This window comes from Protopterus annectens, chromosome 8.part0, assembly GCF_019279795.1.
Source record: "Protopterus annectens isolate FY-2018-M chromosome 8.part0, PAN1.0, whole genome shotgun sequence".
NCBI classification, from domain to species: Eukaryota; Metazoa; Chordata; order Ceratodontiformes; family Protopteridae; genus Protopterus; species Protopterus annectens.
This window is the reverse complement of record NC_056741.1, coordinates 380293687-380312819: the sequence shown is the minus strand read 5'-3', so window position 1 is coordinate 380312819 and position 19133 is coordinate 380293687. Positions and strand designations below refer to the sequence as shown.

The 19133-nt window shown below is 37.9% G+C and overlaps 1 protein-coding gene across 1 annotated transcript in view; it reads right to left on the bottom strand.

The window, feature by feature from the left end:
* Positions 1-217: 217 nt before the first annotated feature.
* Positions 218-19133, bottom strand: part of LOC122808817 — a 57098-nt gene continuing 38182 nt past the window's right edge. Inside the window, exon 2 of the mRNA XM_044079880.1 lies at positions 218-1650. The gene's annotated coding sequence lies outside the window, so the exon portion shown is untranslated. The remainder of the gene's footprint in view (positions 1651-19133) is intronic.

Sequence of the window (19133 nt, the reverse complement as noted above, 5' to 3'; positions counted from 1 at the left end):
TAAAACTGGATTCTGACGAACAAAGAATTCCTCTCAAATTATAACTCATCCTTAAACAGATTAGATTAAATACGGCTCTGTGAACAACAAAATAAAATGACCAGTATGCCTTAGACTCTTGTGGCAAACAAAGTAAAAATAAAAAAAACAGAGTCAAAGTGCAGCAGTTACTCATAAAATTGGAACCAACAAAAAAGAAAAAACAAACACAGCAACGTACCGATAAACACTTTAATGTGCAAAGTTTTGGGTAACACATACCCTTCCAAACACAGCCAATAAAATTCTGTTTGCAATCAATCAATTAAAACAGCATCACAATAAAAGCCATAATCAGCATTTAAAGATACAGCACAAATTACTTCAAACTTACTTGTTTAAACCTAAGTACAGGTTTTAATGTAGCAGTTTGGTTGATATCTGGTGGATAATTTACTTGGAGTTGCAAAATCCACTTATACTACTTAACCTCAACTCTGTTATTTATATCACCTCTCCTAACAGTTCTGTTAATAATATCTATAACCCTAAAGATAAATACCTGTGATGAACCAGCCTCTTGAACATGTTTGGCTAGGGAGTTCATTATTACATCTTTCCTAATCTCAGAATTATGTTCAATAATTCTGTCTTTTAGCCTTCGTACAGACTTCCCTACATAGAAGCTGGTACACACTTTACACGTAGCAAGATATATCACACAATTGGTGTTACAAGTTGCAAAGCATTTGAAAGTATATAACTTATTGGTCAAGGGATGCACAAAGATTGGATTCTGCTCAATAAAACCACAACAGCAGCAACTGCAACATGGAACTTTTCCAATCTTAGTTGGTTATTTAGCTACAAAACTACCACGAGCATCCTTGTAGCATAGTCACATCTGTTAAGATGGCAAGTAAGTACTAAAGAAAGCTTCACTCTGACTGCTGATTTCTCTCCTTGGGATTAGCCAGTCAGCAGTCAGAGTGAAGGAACTGGGGGAAGACAGAGCTTTATGAAGTTGGCCAGATGTTTTTTCCTAAGTGGGAAACAACCCATACAGCCTAAGGGAGAAAACTGTGAACATGTGGGAGAATGGCACAAAGTCATCTGTTTCTCAGCAAAAAGAGAAAAAAAAGTCTCATAACACAAATTCAAGAACATAAAGTTGTACCTGTTTTGCACTGATCAGAGATTTGGATTTAATTTAAAACATATTTCAAATTTTACAGCAAAAATGCTGACAGCTATTTGCTAAACAAAATTAAACACTCTCACATTGAAAACAGACGTTGGATAAGCAAAAAAGTAAGCTTCCCTTCCCTTAAAACTCACATGTATTGAAAGCACATCTAGAAACAAGTTAAACTACAACAGGCCTGCTGGGAGTCATAGTCAAATAGTTTATGTTAAAAAAATAATCAGTGGCAATGTGAAGGGTGCAGGAATTCAAAAGATTAATATGTAACACATTTGCAAACAGCCTGCGACAGCCCACTAGACAGGAGCAACCCAGGAGTACTGTCTGGTTAAGTGATTTGGTCAGAGTCACACAGAATTAGTTGAAGGAATCAAATAGTCGCTGCAAAAAGCGTAACTTCACTCATCTACACAAAGCGCAAGACAGATTTTTGCACCCCAAACAGAATGCATTTCCCATCTGCGTACCTGCAAAAAACAACCTAAATTAAAAATGCATTCTTAGTTAAAATATTAATATTCAATTTGCAGACTTCCTTATGTCCAGTTATAAACAGCTAAATAATAAACACTCTGACAACATTCAACAAAATAAGGAAACTATGGTATCTTACCCATAGAACATGGCTTGTATAATGACACTACTGTTTACTACAATCAGTTCCTTTCTTTGCAGCAGAGCTATGTGAGATGCAGAAATCATGTACTTACACACACACACACACACACACACACACACACACGTTATCATCAATTATAGCCCTTTGTATGACTATGTACATAACAAATGTTTCTTCCAATCAAATGAATGAACAAATACATTATGATCTACAAGTTTATTTCATCTCACTACTGAGAGATTCCTGCAATGCAAGGCAAAAAGGAATAAGTTTAAATATTATTTTATTTTATATATTTTTTAACCAAGTGGCCCTACTGGTCAAAATTACCCTTTTCAGGGGTGACTCAGGGGCACAGTCTGAGAAATTTGCTCAAAATTACATAGGAGGCATTTAAAGAAACATTACATAGGAGTCAGATGGAGGTGGAATAATTCAAACCAGGTACTTCAAACTACAGAAAGCAGTACATTAACATCTCAGAGACTTAATAGCTTAACAGCTTAACAGAACAACAGAACTATGACTCTCTAATGGCTGGTAATACTGACAGACTGTAATCCTAAGTGATTTACCAGAAAAGGAATTATTGTTTACTTATTTGTTGACCAGATTAACCCACTAGACAAATTGCCCCTTTTCAGGTGGGAACTGGGAGAACTATTAGGTTAAGTGACAAACAAAGGTATAAGGAATCAATCCCAGTACCCTGGGCACAGGAAGAAGCTCAGTACCAGCTTAGAACTTTAGTCCTCTGCACTGACTGTCAAACCAGTTAATAATGGACAGTGCATACTTATAAGACAAACTCAGAGATATTCTGCAAAATCAGAGACAGATAAGAGGCAACATACTTTAATTCACATAAAAGTTAACAGAACAACAGGTTCTGCATCCATGTACATTTTCTGAACAACAAAACCAATGAAACTGTTATTTCTGGCATTAATGACTGACCATAATGTCTGTGACTTAACAGAAGATGTAGTTAATGAAGGTCTGGCAGATGATTAAGGCTCTAAGCTCTTAGTGAGCTGCTGCTTGCAATAAACAATACATGATTTGATTCTACCTACCTCCATCTGTCTGCTGTGCAACTTTGGGGAAGTTATTCAACCAGACAGTATTCCTGTGTTGCCTACTGTTTACCTGACTGTGTGACTTTGAGCAAGTTGCTTAACCAGACAGTGCTCCTGGGTTGCTCCCCCATTACCTGACTGACGTCCTCAATGGTGATTTACAATCCGACTCTCCTGATTTACCTAAAAATATTTCTCTGAGGTCCTTGGAAGTCAGTAAAGTAATACTGAGCCTACCTGTTGCTGACTTACACTTTAAAAAAATGTACTGTGCCAGGTACTGGGGCACTCACCCCTGCACACAGTTCCACAGGAGCTGCCCTGCCCTTCATATGTACAATCCAGAACTCCGCTGAATAGGTTATATTTTGACAGATTTGCACATTTGTTTAGACTGATACTGAAAGGGCTGCATATATTTTTTCCATGAGGACTGCAGTTTCTTTATGCTGAGTCTGCATATTGCAGTCATCTCAGATTTGCATAGCTGTCTGTGAGCCTCATTTTTTATATAACTAATAATGTGGTAATCTGAAACTTTTTTTGTGCCTATCAGTTACTTAATCTGTGTGCAAAATGTTTTCCCAGCACAGGAAATTTGACATTAGAAATGGGTTTGATAATTCCCAGAAGATAAAGAATTGTTTTAGATATCTTTCTTTATATCAAACAAATATAGGCTGTATGGTTAACCATTCATACCTGAATAGAGTATTTAATTTTCCTGAACAGCCTTTGATATTGTAGAGCTCCATGTTAACTCCCATTCCATTATCTCATCAATGGTAGTATCTGGTAATTGGAGAAAGACAAATCAGTTATATCAGACTCTGTATAGTCTGTACCATTCCAGGCTTTTAATATATTCTCTGTCCCATCAATACCTTGATGTTAGTATCTGCTCTGCAACTCCACAGTGCAATAGTGTATGTGTGTGTGTGTGTGTGTGTGTGTGTGTGTGTGTGTGTGTGTGTGTGTGTGTGTGTGTGTGTGTGTGTGTGTGTGTGTGCGTGTGTGCGTGCGTGTGTGCATGCGTGTGTGTGTGTGTGTGTGTGTGTGTGTGTGTGTGTGTGTGTGTGTGTGTGTGTGTGTTTGTGTGTGTGTGTGTGTGTGTGATTTAATGGTAGTGAGATTTAATGGTAGTAGTCGGAATGAGTTGGTTCTGGTTCATGAATTGTTGGACCTGGTCTTGTCTAACAATTTTTTTACATTTGACAACAACTTTTATTTGCAAAAAACTGGAGTAGCCATGGGCTCCCCTTGTGGGGCCAGTGTTGCCAATCTAGTCATGGCACAATGGGAACACGATTACGTGTCCACTAACTGCCCATTTAAAGACCAGGTGATTTTTTACACCCGTTACTTGGACGATATTTTTATCCTCCTGGACGGTGACTTGCCCACGAGTGAAGCGTTAGTGGACTATTTTAGTTCAACTACACAGTTTTTGAATTTCACTGCTAGTTTCCATACTGAAGCCATCCTGTACTTGGACATCTTACTTTCTAAAGACACTAGCTTTCACAAATATACAGCTAATATATATAGGAAAGTAACGTACTCCAACTCATTCCTGAATATATATAGGAAAGTAACGTACTCCAACTCATTCCTGAATATATATAGGAAAGTAACGTACTCCAACTCATTCCTGAATATATATAGGAAAGTAACGTGCTCCAACTCATTCCTGAATATATATAGGAAAGTAACGTACTCCAACTCATTCCTGAATATATATAGGAAAGTAACGTACTCCAACTCATTCCTGAATATATATAGGAAAGTAACGTCCTCCAACTCATTCCTGAATATATATAGGAAAGTAACGTTCTCAACTCATTCCTGAATATATATAGGAAAGTAACGTACTCCAACTCATTCCTGAATATATATAGGAAAGTAACGTACTCCAACTCATTCCTGAATATATATAGGAAAGTAACGTACTCCAACTCATTCCTGAATATATATAGGAAAGTAACGTACTCCAACTCATTCCTGCACTACACAAGTTGTCATCCTTTTCATCAGAAGCGGGCGATCGTCAAAGGTCAGCTAGTGAGGGCAGCCCGCATTATCACATTGGATAGTGATTTTGCCAATGAATGTGGACACCTAAGGAATATGTTTTTACACGGGGTTACCCACATGAAATGTTAGACACTATTATAGAAGAAGTGTCGTCTAAGCGTCAGTGTCATTTTTATAAACCAATCTTGAATAGAGAATTGGTTCTTATGAATGACACTGAATCCTCAAACACAGACTTAGTAAATGTCCACACAAGTAGGCATCCTTCTGAATGTTTTGGTGTCACATTCATAACAACATACAGTCTCAATAGTAGTGACTGTGTTCAGGCACTACGTAAAAATTGGGACTTACTCAAAAAGGACAACACAGTACACCAAAAACTTGGTAATCACCCATTGGTTGTTTATAGAAAGGCAAAAAACCTCAAATCCCTCCTTGAACGACATAATATCAAAAAAACCAATGACAGCTGGCATGTTTAAATGCCAGGCGTGTCATTTTTGTCAATACATCTTGGAATCCAATAGATTTAAAGTTCACGATTACGAATACAAGTTGAACCTAAGAGCTAACTGTAACTCAAGAATGGTGATCTACTTAGCTATGTGCCAAACCTGTACAGCTTTCTACGTGGGCAAAACAGAACAACGCCTACGTGACCGCATTTATGAACATACTTATGCGATCAGGAAGCAGAAACTTGATAATGCACTAGCAAAACACATTTCAGTTTTTCCCAACCATATGTTTAAATTTTTGATTATTGACCAGATCACACAGGACTTCAGGGGTGCTCCTCTCCCACTTAAGTTAGAAGAGCGAGAGCTGTTTTGGCAAATTAGACTCAACGCATACAGTTCACCAGGTCTGAATGAGAGCTGTTCTTTAAGTAGTGTTCTTAAACTTAGGAGCCTCAATTAGGCTGTCTCAGGTTACCTTCTAGACTAGCACAACTCAGTTATTCTAATGCTCTTGAGCACCTTGGTTCAGTGACCTTATGTGTATTTTTTGCTGAGTATTTTTTGCTGAGAATTTGTAGTTTTATCTTGATACTTTACTTATTACCAATTATGTTCAGCACACTTGATGTGCTTCAACATACACAGTTTAGTGCACTAACATAGGTATTTGTATTAACTCAGTTTTACAAACACCTGCGGAGTTTTTATGCACTTGTAATTATTCTTTACCTTAATAGCTTAGTAGTAGGCTAGATTTACACATTTTTATAGACAACGTTAGTTGTACTTTTAGTCTGACTATTTGGATTTTTAGCTTTTACTTTAAAAGCAGTTTATAGTCTAGTTGTGTTTGCAAACAGGGCGTGTCTTGTAAGTCAGCTTTCACCTTAAGTAGTTAATTGACTTTGTACGTATTAGCCCAGAGAGTATTTAAGCTGTGACTTTTTGTTTTTCTTGATCTGAAGAAGTTTGTTTATTGGAATAAATGAAAAGCGCTTTATCATTTCGTTCTGTGCTACTGTGTGGTTTCTTCTCTATTTTGTTTTTCAGTAGTCTGTACATACCATTCCAGGCTTTTAATATATTATCTGTCCCATCAATACCTTGATGTTAGTATCTGCAACTCCACAGTGCAATAGTGTATGTGTGTGTGTGTGTGTGTGTGTGTGTGTGTGTGTGTGTGTGTGTGTGTGTGTGTGTGTGTGTGTGTGTGTGCGTGTGTAAATTCTGCAGAGCAGCTTACATCAGGTTTTAACATGATATCCATTTTGTTAAGAGACATTGATGGGGTGCAATTTGCTTGTACTTTTTCCACACTGGTGAATTATCACATAGTGACATGGAACTGTGGAATATGAAAGTTGTCCATTGCTGTGCTCTACTAACAACAATAATAACAGTAATAGTTATAATTACAAGAACAATAATAAAACCACCCACTCCATCCACTGACTGTGCAGCCACCACATACCCATGACATATCACAGACCCTGAGGCAATCGTTGCTCTCAGTATCAGTGATATCCATCCCATAAACTGCAGAAGAAGGAAGGAAAAGTTTGTGTCAAGCCCACCCAAGCTCCTATATAATGCTACTGAAATGATATGCCCAATGACAAAATGACAGTGATATTATAATGGCACTGGTTGATGCCCAGTGTACCAGTGTCAGTCACTAGAATAAGGAAACCTTAATTTGTAACCTGCAAGTAACAGCTTGTCATTTGAAAAAAAAAAAAACTTCTGTCCACTAATTTCATAAATCAGTGCCCACTGCACCTGTGTTATGCCTGGAATTAAAAAAGGTGTAGGTTTCCTGTAATAAAGGAAATTATAAAACATCATGTTCCATAACTAAAATTCTATCCTTTTCCCCTAGATCAAATACTAAGTTTCACAATTTGGCAAGTGATGGAAAACTAAGATAAGATGCTGTAAATCATTTTTATGAGCTTGCTAGCTCTATTAAGATTAAATGAGCTCCCTAAAGTATTGGATTACTATTAGTGAACACCCTAAAGTTCATGTTGCAGCTGACCTTTTACCCACAGTTGTTGTTGTTGTTGTTTGTCTTTCAGCTTTTTCCGGTTAGGGGTCGCCACAATGGAACTCCGGTCCGCTAAAGATTGGTAGTAGATTTTCAAGAACGCCAAGGTGCCAGCTCGACGTCCAACCTTCAATGAAGGCACGCCCATTTACGCATGTCTTTTGAACGCCACCCAACCGCGAGGAAGACATGCAGACTCCACACAGAATGCACTCCTCGCACTCCAGCCAAGAATCGAACAGGAAAACCTCTTGCTGTGAGGCTACAAATGATCCTCAACCCAACTGGATAACTCAGTTAAAAAATAAAAAAAACATAAATACTTTCTTTCGGCTTTTCCTGGTTAGGGGCTGCCACAGTGGAACTCGGTCTGCTAATGACTGACAGTGAATTTTTACGGTGTCGAGTTGCCAGCCCAGTGCCCAACTTTCAAAGAAGGCACACCCACACATGCTTGCACCTACCTGCATGTCTTTACTGTGTAGAGACCCGAGGAGAAAAATTCCACAACATAATAAAAGATAGAGAACAACTGTAGATAACTCTTATAAAATTGTTTAACAGGATTGTAAAAGTAATATTTGTAAAATTACTGACAGGATAAACAAGATTTAACAACATGAGAATAACAAGGATTTTTTTTTTTCATTTTTATATATCTTTTTAATAAACCAGTAAACATGCCAGAATTTCTTGATTTTTGATATGTGAGCACGCAGTTCATTGCCTCATAACTTTTTATTAACCGGATGAAATACTAAAAATGTAAGTGTTAAAAATGGATTTTTTAGTAGAATTATTTTAGACAATATTTTTAAGCAAGCTAGGCTGGAAAGGATATTTGTGTTTCGTGAGAAAGCAAGCTAGGCTGAAAGGAATATTTGTGCTTATTTTAAGACTGAGACAACTGAGAACAGTTGGGCTTTGTTTGTGAAAGTTGCAGAGTGAACAAACAACACTGTTAGAATTGTGCATTTATAAACATACAAACAGCTGACCATTGTGCTTTGACCTTGCTTTTATTACACATTTTTAATGAATGGAATACTATTATGTGAAAAAATAAATGAGTGTTACAACATGAGGCAATGAGAAGTATGCTTAAAATGTAACTGAACTATTTCAGTAATGAAAAGATTGTTGCATTATTTTTGTCAGTTAAGAGTGTGTAAATTATAATTAAATATATCCCAAAATGTAACACCTAAGCAGAAAAGTATTGTTTTTCTTTGCATTTAATTTACTCTTAGTTGTCAGCCATTTTAGATTTGCTCTTATGTAATCTTAGTAAGGTGTCAAATCATGTTCTAAACAATAAATTTATTGCCACAACATGATTAATTGAACAGCATTCATGGTATTTATATTGGCAAGGCAGCCTTGTAAAAACAATGTAGCCTTTTTTGTCACCTGCCTGCACAATTTGTTTTATTTTGTTCTGTTTTATTTTTTATTTATTTGTTTTCATTATAAATCATGGTTATGTGTGACTTAAAGTAGGGCTGTTACAATTATTACAGCTAAATCTTCAAAGAGTCTCACCTTTTCCCAGTTTAGATAGTATAATGTGCATCATTTCAAACCTCCTGAGTCAAAATGCCATTAACTAGGTTTTGCTAACTTAAGTGCCACGTAATTCCTTTGTATCAATCTAAACATTTAGGCATACTGAACATTAATGTAATGGCCTATATTAGTTACATGTTTATCAATATTAGCATATGTGATAGTAAAAAAAGTTATTTTCTGTTTAGATGTTTGACAAATAAATGCTAAAGAAAATGGCTTTTCACTTGAGATTTCTGACAAATAGTTGTTGAAGAGATGACGCTCCAAAACAGAACTCTATGGGACACATTGGCATATAATTGTTTACATATCATGGTGTACCTCAAGTTCAAAGTTCCATTTTATATGGCCTAACCAGTCTGCTATCTGACTTGAATTTGGATAGACTTCGGTAGGTATTCAGAAATACATAATGCAGTGTGCTATCTTGTTTCAAGCAGGATTGCTTAGAGCATTATGAGGGAATGATTCCGACTACTTTAGTGCTACAGTGGCATAAAGACCCCAACAAGTAGCTACTGATTTAGCCCTGTGCACAGCCTTGTAGCAATATACTGTGATCAGAAGAGCATGGGAGAGGGATTCCAAGACAAGCTGTATCACAATCTATGTGGAGCAAAGCGACAGAAATAGTACAGTTGAGTTGAGAAAGTAGAGGTAGATGAGGAAGGAGAAAATTAGTGGATGAAGAACAGAGTACTGGAACAGAGCAGGTGTTTATCAAAGGGCAAAAAAGAAGGATAAAGAAAAGAGGCTTAGTTTTTTGAAGTAAAACATCTTTTCTATGACAAAAAGTACAGGAAAATTTCCAAAAATGAAATAATTAGTGATAGTGTGAGAGGATGATTAGCCTGGTGAAGTAGAGCGGTAGAAAGAAGGAGTACTGAGGAGGTGATGTTTTGATTTATATTTCAATTACTGGAGATTAGTGATTTCACAAAGAGATAGGGTTACCACCTGTCCCACTTTGCGAGGGACAGTCCCTCTTTGGGCAGTTGTGTCCTGCAAACGTTTGTTTGTCTTTCGGCTTTTTCCCAGTAAGGGGTCGCCACAGCGGAACTCCGGTCCGCTAATGATTGGCAGTAGATTTTTACAAAATGTCGAGGTGCCAGCTCGACACCCAACCTTCAACGAAGGCAGGCCCACAAATTGTAAAAATGGCAAATGTCCTGAGATTTTAGGACAAAAGTATTTCCTATATTTTATGTAATAGTTGCATAAAACAGTTATTCTGTATCTGAAACACCTAAATGTTATAAGAAACAGAATAAGCAACTAAAATACTACAAGAATAAGCTTTTATTTAGGCAAAAAAGTGAAGTACTGTCCTTTGTGATGGCCATGAGTATTTTTCGGCCTGCAAAATCTGACGTTTGTACAAAAAATGTCCCACTTTGGGCATTTGAAAAGGTGGCAATCCTACAAAGAGATGATGGAAGGGAGTTCCACATCTTGGCTATAAGATAAGTAGTCAAGTACTGTGTGTGTGTGTGTGTGTATGTGTGTGTGTGTGTGTGTGTGTGTGTGTATGTGTGTGTGTGTGTGTGTGTGTGTGTGTGTGTGTGTGTGTGTGTGTGTGTGTGTGTGTGTGCCTGTCTATTGCACAAACACCTGTACAATATCATTGTGTGGACTAGTAAATTGAACACTTAATTGTTTCAAAAGACATGCAAACGTGCCACTAATGAGCTTTTGCTCACTATGATTCCTTCACATCTCTAAATCACTTAGTATCATCATAGTGCCATTAGAGATCACCAGCAAAAGTGCTTATGGTACTATGGCAATATTTTTTTTTCTGAATATCCGTTCAGTCTGAAGTTTTTCAAGGAGAAAGGGGTACTATATCAAGCAGCTGATGATCAAGTTATTTGAATAACTATATGCTAAGCAAGATATTGCATTGTGCATGTACGGGTAATCCCAGTAACATTAAAATAAAGAAAATGGCTGTTCTTGTGGTTGTTTAGTATTTTCCCTGATTGCATTTATAAGGGGACTCACCCCTTAATTGCTTACACCTTTTCTGAATTAAAGATGGACAATGAAGGAAGGTTAAGGACAATCTTAGCACTATTACAAATAGCATTAACAAAGGGCAGGCAGTCAGATGTAACCTGCCCTGGTAGTCTCAAGTAGAATGTACAAAGATTAGTTCTGTCTAGATGATACATAACACCAATAGCACTTAATTTAATAATGTCAAATGCAAAGCAAAAATCTACATCATAGGTTCACAGGTTCATAGGTGTTTACTAGGCTAACAACCACAAAGGCCTTTTTAAGCCTAGCCATGCATCCCAAATCTCTGACAAGTTCTGATACCCTTGATAAGTATAAGCAGGGGGTTGGGAGATGAACCATTTACAGGTTATCTGTGTCCATTAAAGACATAGGTGCCAAACCAGGGATGAAAATCTGGTTTCCCATCCAATTGTCCAAGTTGCACTTGAATTCGTTTAGGGGGAACTCTGCTTCAAATGGATGGGAAGCCTCTTCCATAGACGTGGTAGTCTCTGGGATACATACCTATCTCTCCAGCAGGACCTACTTATATCATAGGTAAGGGGCAAGGTTTAAGTCTTTAGAATGGGTAATACTGGTGTTTTTGTTTTGTGGATATGCAGGAGGCCCATCAGAGTGGGGTCTGACAATACCCTGTATGCCAAGCATAGATCTCCCCTCAAAAGCCTGTAGGAGACAGAATACAGGGATAGGGCCTTGAGGCGATCTGCACAGGACATTTTACTTATGCCCTGTGTTCTTTTAGCGAGGAACCTCTGTGGACATTCCAATTATTGGATATGCTTGGTTAGGTACATACCAAAGGGGACATTGTACTCAATGATAGGTCTGATGAATGCTGAATACATTAGAACAATGACTTCCTTGGACTTAGATGTCATACCTTTGTTTCTAAGTTGTGACCACTAGCATTGGCTTTGACTTCTGAGAAGTAAATGCCCAAAAGGAACAGTCCAAAAACTGATCCCTGAGGGACTCCACTTGTGACTGGCCTCTTTGTAGAGGTAGACCCCCCAATTTTAACTTTCTGGGCCCTATCTGTGAGCCAGTTGGCTATCCACTAGGTAATATATGGGTTTGTACCTAACCTCTTGAGTTTTTCAACAATGCCTGAGTGGAGTATTGTGTCAAATGCCTCAAAGATGTCTGTCATGTTGAGTAGGCATGATCTGCCCTTGATAACACCAAACTTGGTTGGGTCCAGTGTCTGGAGGTTTACTATATCTCTATTGATCATCTCCAGGATAATTCTTTCCATGGCTTTACATATAAGACTAGTGAGACTCATGGGTCTGTAGCTTCCAGGGTCTGTAGGTGGCCCACCTTTGTGCAGAGAGATAACTGTTGTGTTGCCTTTTTCCATTAATGAGGCATGAAACCTGTTGGAGGCTACAGTTAAATAATAATTCCAGAGGCCCTGATAGGTCATGTTTCATGCTAGTTAAAAGGCATCCTGGGATATTGTCTGGGCCCATTGATGCTGTGTTCTTGGTCTTAGAGAGAGAATTAATAATCTGTTCCCTAGTGATAGTAGGGGGAGTTATATTTGATGATATTTCCTGAAGGAAGGTTGATGTGGAGAGAGGGGTAAATTCGGAGCTGAATTTATCAGCCAGGAGGTTTGTTATGTCTTCTGGCTCAGTATAGGTGGCTCCATTTACAATGAGCACTGCACACAATTGTGTATTGCCTTTGAGGATGCGGACATAGCTAAAGAATGCTTTGTGGTTGTCCTTAGCCTGGGAAGCCAAACTTACCTCAACTTTGGCTTTGGTAGACTTTATTTATCCTCTGAGTTGTTTGTTTAATTTGATGAGAGTGCTTTTATCCTGCTGGGGCTGCACCTCCTAATTTTTGCCATGATTTTCTTCCACCTATTATACAGCCTACTGATTTTGTGATTCCACAAGGATGGCTTGTTTTTTGAGTTAGTTCTGTACTTCTTCCTGGTGGATACAGCTGCCTCTATGCAACTATTAACATGCTGTACAGGGTTTCTGTGATCAGTTCTGCATAGGCAGCAGTGTTCTCAGTGTTTATGGGGGCTTGAAATTTTGCCAGGTTCTCACTTAATAGCAGGAGGTTAGCCTTAGAATAGTTCCTGAATAGTCCAGGTTTAGCTGGGTATCCAGGTTTTATTTTTACTTCAAAGAAGACCATTTTGTGGTCTGACCTTACCAGGGAAGGCATTACAGTAGGGGGTGTTCATAGGTTCATAGGTTCATAGGTAGATACTAGGCTATCTGCCCTAGGGCATTTATAAGCCTAGCCCGAGTGTATTTGACTTTCGCCTCCCTATTAGATTAGCCTACTGTGCCTCTGTATAGTAGGTCACAGAAGGTAGCCCTTTAAGATTAGTTTACTGTGCCTCTGTCGAGCAGGGACACAGAAGAGATCCCAGGGGTGAATTTGCAATTTCCCATCCACACGTCCAGATTTCACTTTAAGAGTGTCAGCGAGGGGCTATGTCTAACATGAATTGGTATTCTATTCCAGAGTGATGGGAGACTCTGGGAAATGTATCTGTCCCTCCAGCATGTCCTATTTATTTTTGTGCTGAGGTTTAAGCCCCTGGAGCGTGTAGCTCTAAGGGATTTGGATTTTTTGAGGTGGAGCATGTCCATTAATTCTGGGTTAGACATGGCTTTGTATGTCAGGCATAGATCACCTCTGAGTAGTGTGCAGCACTCTCCCATATTAGTGAGGACCAGATCCAGTATGGTTTCACCCCTGGTAGGTGTATTGACTATCTGGTCCAGGGAGTTTGTGTTTACAAAATCCAGGAATCTCTGTCCATGTACGTTTGGTGTCATATAGGATTTCCAGTTAATGGTGAGGTAATTAAAGTCACCCATTTATAAGGTATTGGGTTGGATGGCTAGTGTTTTTAATAAGTTTAAATACATGGTATGGGTTTCCTGGGTCATAGAGGGGGACCTATAGCTTACAAGGAAGTGGTATTGGATTTTACCTATGGTGATCTGAACATGGAGCAGCTCAAGTGCATTGTCCTGTTTGACCAGCCTTGAAGTATATTTATCTTTGATGTAAATAGAGACACCTCCTCCTTTAGTCCCTCCCTGTGACATAACTGGCCTAAATGTGTGGATGGCATTATAACCTAGCACTGTTGGTGTGCTCTCCATGGTTTTAAACCATGTCTCATTGACTGCATAGTGTTCTCACAGCTGTGTTGCAATGCAATTCCATAGTCACTCCACATAATACCTTTCCAGCCAGAAGGATTTTAACAATTCTACTTTAGCCTGTAAAGGTGTGTGTGCGAGGTGTGTGTGTGTGTGTGTGTGTGTGTGTGTGTGTGTGTGTGTGTGTGTGTGTGTGTGTGCGCGCATGTATGTGTTTCTGTTAAAAATTGGAACAAAATTTACTGAAACTCTCTAAGTTATAAAACTGTGCGTGTATTCACATATTGATCACAACTTGCTAAATTTCTGAATCGAGATTTAAAACAAAAAAGGAAGGGGGGAACACATGGCAAGTAGAAGGTGAAAGGAAAAGGGAGAAGGAAATCACAGAAGACAGGGAAAAAACAGTAATAATGAATGAAAACTTCAATGCAGTCATTAAAAAAAGGAAGGGAAGGAATAAACCTATAATATGAAGGAAGCAAAGCAGAGTAGGGATAACAGTATATGAGCATCGATATAGAAATGGGACAAAGTGGAGAGGAAACTAGCTGCCTAAGGAAGGTTGAGGCATGGTGACACCTTAGCTGCTTCATAATGTCCTCAGTAATCTGTCCAGTGTGCTGACAGATCCCCTGCCAGATCACATGTGAGTGCTGAAGTGCCACAGGATCGGCAAATGGCAAGAGTGGTACCCTTGTATGGGGAAGCAGGAACATTTAGGGAACTACAGGCTTATTAGCACAATAGCTATGGCAGGAAAAGCAATGAAACAAGTCCTGTTTGTCTTACTAGAGACAAAAAGCTCAAGGCAGCAACAATATGGGTTTTTGAGCAGAAGAGGAGCTGTCACTTGTACCTGACATAGTTTTATGAATAAGTTCTATACGAAAGTGACAGCAGATTAGTAAAAAATGTGATTTACCTGGATTTCAACAAGGCCTCTGTCTCATTCCCATACAGAAGGGTGCCAGGAAAACTGCAGAGTTTGTGTGGTTAGGGTTAGGCCCAAGACTAAGGAAATAGACTGTACATGACTGAAGGGTAGGATACAGAAGGTTGTGATAAGAGAGATGATGTCATGAAAGGGAAGTGACTACTAGGAATACAAAAGGGGTGGCACTGACTCACTGACTGCAATGCTGATTGGTGTGTTTGATTTAAGATGTATAGGAAGGATTACTGGACATGTTCACCCACTTCACTGACAACACAAAGGTAGGAACAGTAGTGGGAGGATAAAGAAATGGTTAAAGAAAAGATATGGAAAGCTGGCCAAGTTTATGGAAATGTAAAAATTCCTTTGATACAAATCAGAGTACCACAGTTCATAGATTCATAGGTAGATACTAGGCTATTGGCCCTAGGGCCTATATAAGTCTAACGAAAAAGGTACCCTGACCCCTGTTAAGTCACAAAAATCCTGTTATGAAGTATTAGTTAGAAGGAGTGGAACTAATGACAGCAGAATAGAAAAAGCTGCAGTTTTTACTCACATCGGAAATTAATTATCAAAAGCTGAGTAAAAATACTGTGGCAGCTGCAAGCAGAACAAACAGAATGATGGCGTGTGTCCTTCAGGATAAAATGAATGCTGGGGTATATTCCTTCAGGGTAAACTAAATGCTGGGGTGTATCTTTCAGGATAAAACTACAGAAGAAAAAGGTAATGCTTCTTCTGTACCAGGTCCTGGATGGTAGATTGATGAAAAGAGTCCAGAGAAAAAAACAAATATATTGTACAAAGGATGGAAGGGAAAGAATATGCCCAAAGGGTATGGGAGTTGAGCTCTTCTCACTAGGGCACCAAAAGGAGTAAGAAGGCATGATGTGAGTACAGCAGACTGTGTCAGGGAGATATCAGAGGTCATTTTAAACATGAACGACAGAGGTGGGAGGAGGGACAAAGGCAGCAGACTGTAGGAACAAAATGTTCACTAGATCTGTTAAAGTACTTCTTCCTGGAGCAGATTTTTGGGCACATAATGACACCCAGAATGGGTGATATAGATAAATCCACAGAAATGTTTATTTATTTAGTTATTTAAATAACTAATTTCATGAATTTATTTTGCATTTAATAGAGCATGGGACACATGGAGAAAGTGTGGGGGAGAATGGAGATATAGAGTGAAGGTACAATGTTAAATGTACTTAAGTGCCAGGCTAAATATGCTAACTTTCTCTTTTTGCCACCAAATCAAATGTAATGTTCTGTAGTGCAATGCAGTTTAATATCACATTAATGACAACTTACATATAAATGAATTATTACGTGTCATACAGTTCTACAGGTATATTTATTACGGACTTAGAAACAGACCAGTTAAATTATATTGGAGCAGCAGGCACTGTGAAACACAAATTGTAACTTAACAGATCTGCTCACATAAATCTGTCAGGCAGCAAGTTTAGATTCATATCTAGAACCCTAAACAAGTTTGTACTCAGTGTCATAAAAGAAGTTCATGCATATTTAACTTTAGTACTCTGTTTGACATTTATCATTATACTCGGAGCAACTGATATCATATGAGTATTAATAGTTGCCTTCGCTGAAGTGCATTGCTGTTTCTCATATCTTAATAAGTATAAATATCTTGATATTACAATTGCATAGATTCCTGTTTTCCAAAAGGAAGCTGTTAGACTCACTTTTGAGATCTGCAGTACTGCTTCTGTTATGGCAGTGGTTCATTTTTATTGTAGCTATAATCAGAGAAGTGATGGCCCATACCAGGACTTTATAAATTTAATAAAGGAAAGTCCCCAGGGATACCAGATGGCAAACCGATTTTTACTAATATTTAGTTTTTTTCATCTCACGCCTAATAAGATTATACACTGGTTTTACATCTTGACAAGTGAAATCTCATTGTAATGTAAGTCAAATATATTACTTGTTTTATTGTGATTCAGAATAGTAGAATGATGCTTTAATCAACCACTTAATAATGTTCAACCGTACCATGAAATGATAACTGTATTAATCATGTAAGACAGCATGAAGAAAATAACTGTTGTACATATACATGTTATACTTGAGTTGAGAGATAAGACAGCCATCATCTGCAGTAACAGTTTACATCTACATTACACAACTTGTATGTATGTGGGCTATAAGATGTCAGGTCAGATTGATATGAATAAAGTATAGACAGGCACATACATTCCAGCAATATAAATTAATTTATTGAAATTGCACACAATTACATTTGCTTATAAAGTGCTCACATATACAATCATTTGAGCTGTACTCCCTGCTTTACACAAATTAAAGACAGTTTTATTTGAAACAAAAACATAAAAAGCTTAGTCTGGCTTTACATTTCATTCGTACAGTTTAAGGGTGACCCAAGCAGCCTGTCCATTTGGGATTACCTTTTTCACATATTAGGGAATTCTCATTATCCCAATAAAAAGGCAGTACTTTCCTGGTTGGTGATATGTGACTGACTTTCCATCTTCATTAGCTGTGGACTTTCATCATTGGGGTAGGTGCATATCAAAGTTAACTCACAAAATACTGGGATTTGTATGTTCTGCATTCTGTGTTAATAGCCTTATGTGCATGAAGGTCAGCTTTCTGTGTCTTATACTTATTGGTTTTGTGACCTTTCTGCTATGTGACATCATGATCTTGTACAATGGCATCATTACCTGCTGCCATGGAAAGATTTCTGCTGCCATAAGTAAAGCACTGAGACTTGGATAAAAAAAAAACAGAAAGTTTGTCCTGAGAGGCTAAGTATTTTAAAGGGTAGATACTCTAAAGATGAATATAACTCTTCCAAGTAGTTTATATTTTTCACAGATTTTGAACAAGCACATTTGGTATTCCTTCTGTAGTACTGAATTTGTGATGAGACTGAGTGTTTCTCAGTACTAAGACACAATGTTGCTATATAGCTTAGATGCATATGCTACAATGTACATCACAGTTCTGTATTACAAGGTAAGTAATCTGAAAACAATGATACATTCTGAACAAAAGCATCAGATACCTAATACAGTTCCTACATAATATGGATCAGCAAGAAGAAATACATAGTTTAAAGTTTTACCATTTATTGTTATGAAAAAAGGGAAAAAGAAGCCATCAGATAATTTATTATATCTAACACTTCTACAGCTATAAAATTAATATGATCTAGTAATAACAACTCATTTGCAGTAAAAATGCTGCAAATTCAAGGCAGATATCTCAAAATTGGATATTTAAGACATTTGTCAATTGTCTGCCGATGCCAAGTATAAATCTGATGCTAGAAATTGTACTAACACTGACTTTCTCAAGTGCTCAAGTAAAACACCTGCTATCCATGACAGTACCCGCATTTTTTTGGAAAAATTAATTATACTATCAGATCATTCATTCAGGCTCCGTGGGTTAAGGCATTCTTTTAGGCTATGAGATGTCTTAAGTAGTCATAGTCCACTGGCTGTGGACAAACATTTTGAAATGTATAGCAAGTCTGCTTTATGACTGGAGTGATACATGCATTCATACTGCATTCATGTAGTGCTCTGTCTCTGTTTTCTGAGCATGTACTCTGGAACAGGTTCTGAAAAATGATTCTCATTGTTCTACCCCACTTATTATATTCAAATAAATACATTGAATCAAGTATCTTGTGTTATACTGTGCATGTGCATTTTTTTAAGACTCCCTGGTTTCATACTTTTGCATCTGTACAAATACACAACTCACTGCAGTGTTAGATGGCTATTGAACTACTGTGGCATGTATAATCAGAGATCATATTTTTAAGAGCATAACAGCAAGGCACACAAAAAGTGGAAAATACTGATTATCTTTTCATATTGAATTCTGGATGATGAATACTTGCTTAGATTCATAGGTTGTTACCAGGCTTGCAGTTCTGGTGACCACTAAGGAGCCTACCCCAAAATTCCCAGTTATCCCTAAGCACTGTTTGCTTAAGTGTTTTGCTCATGGTCACACA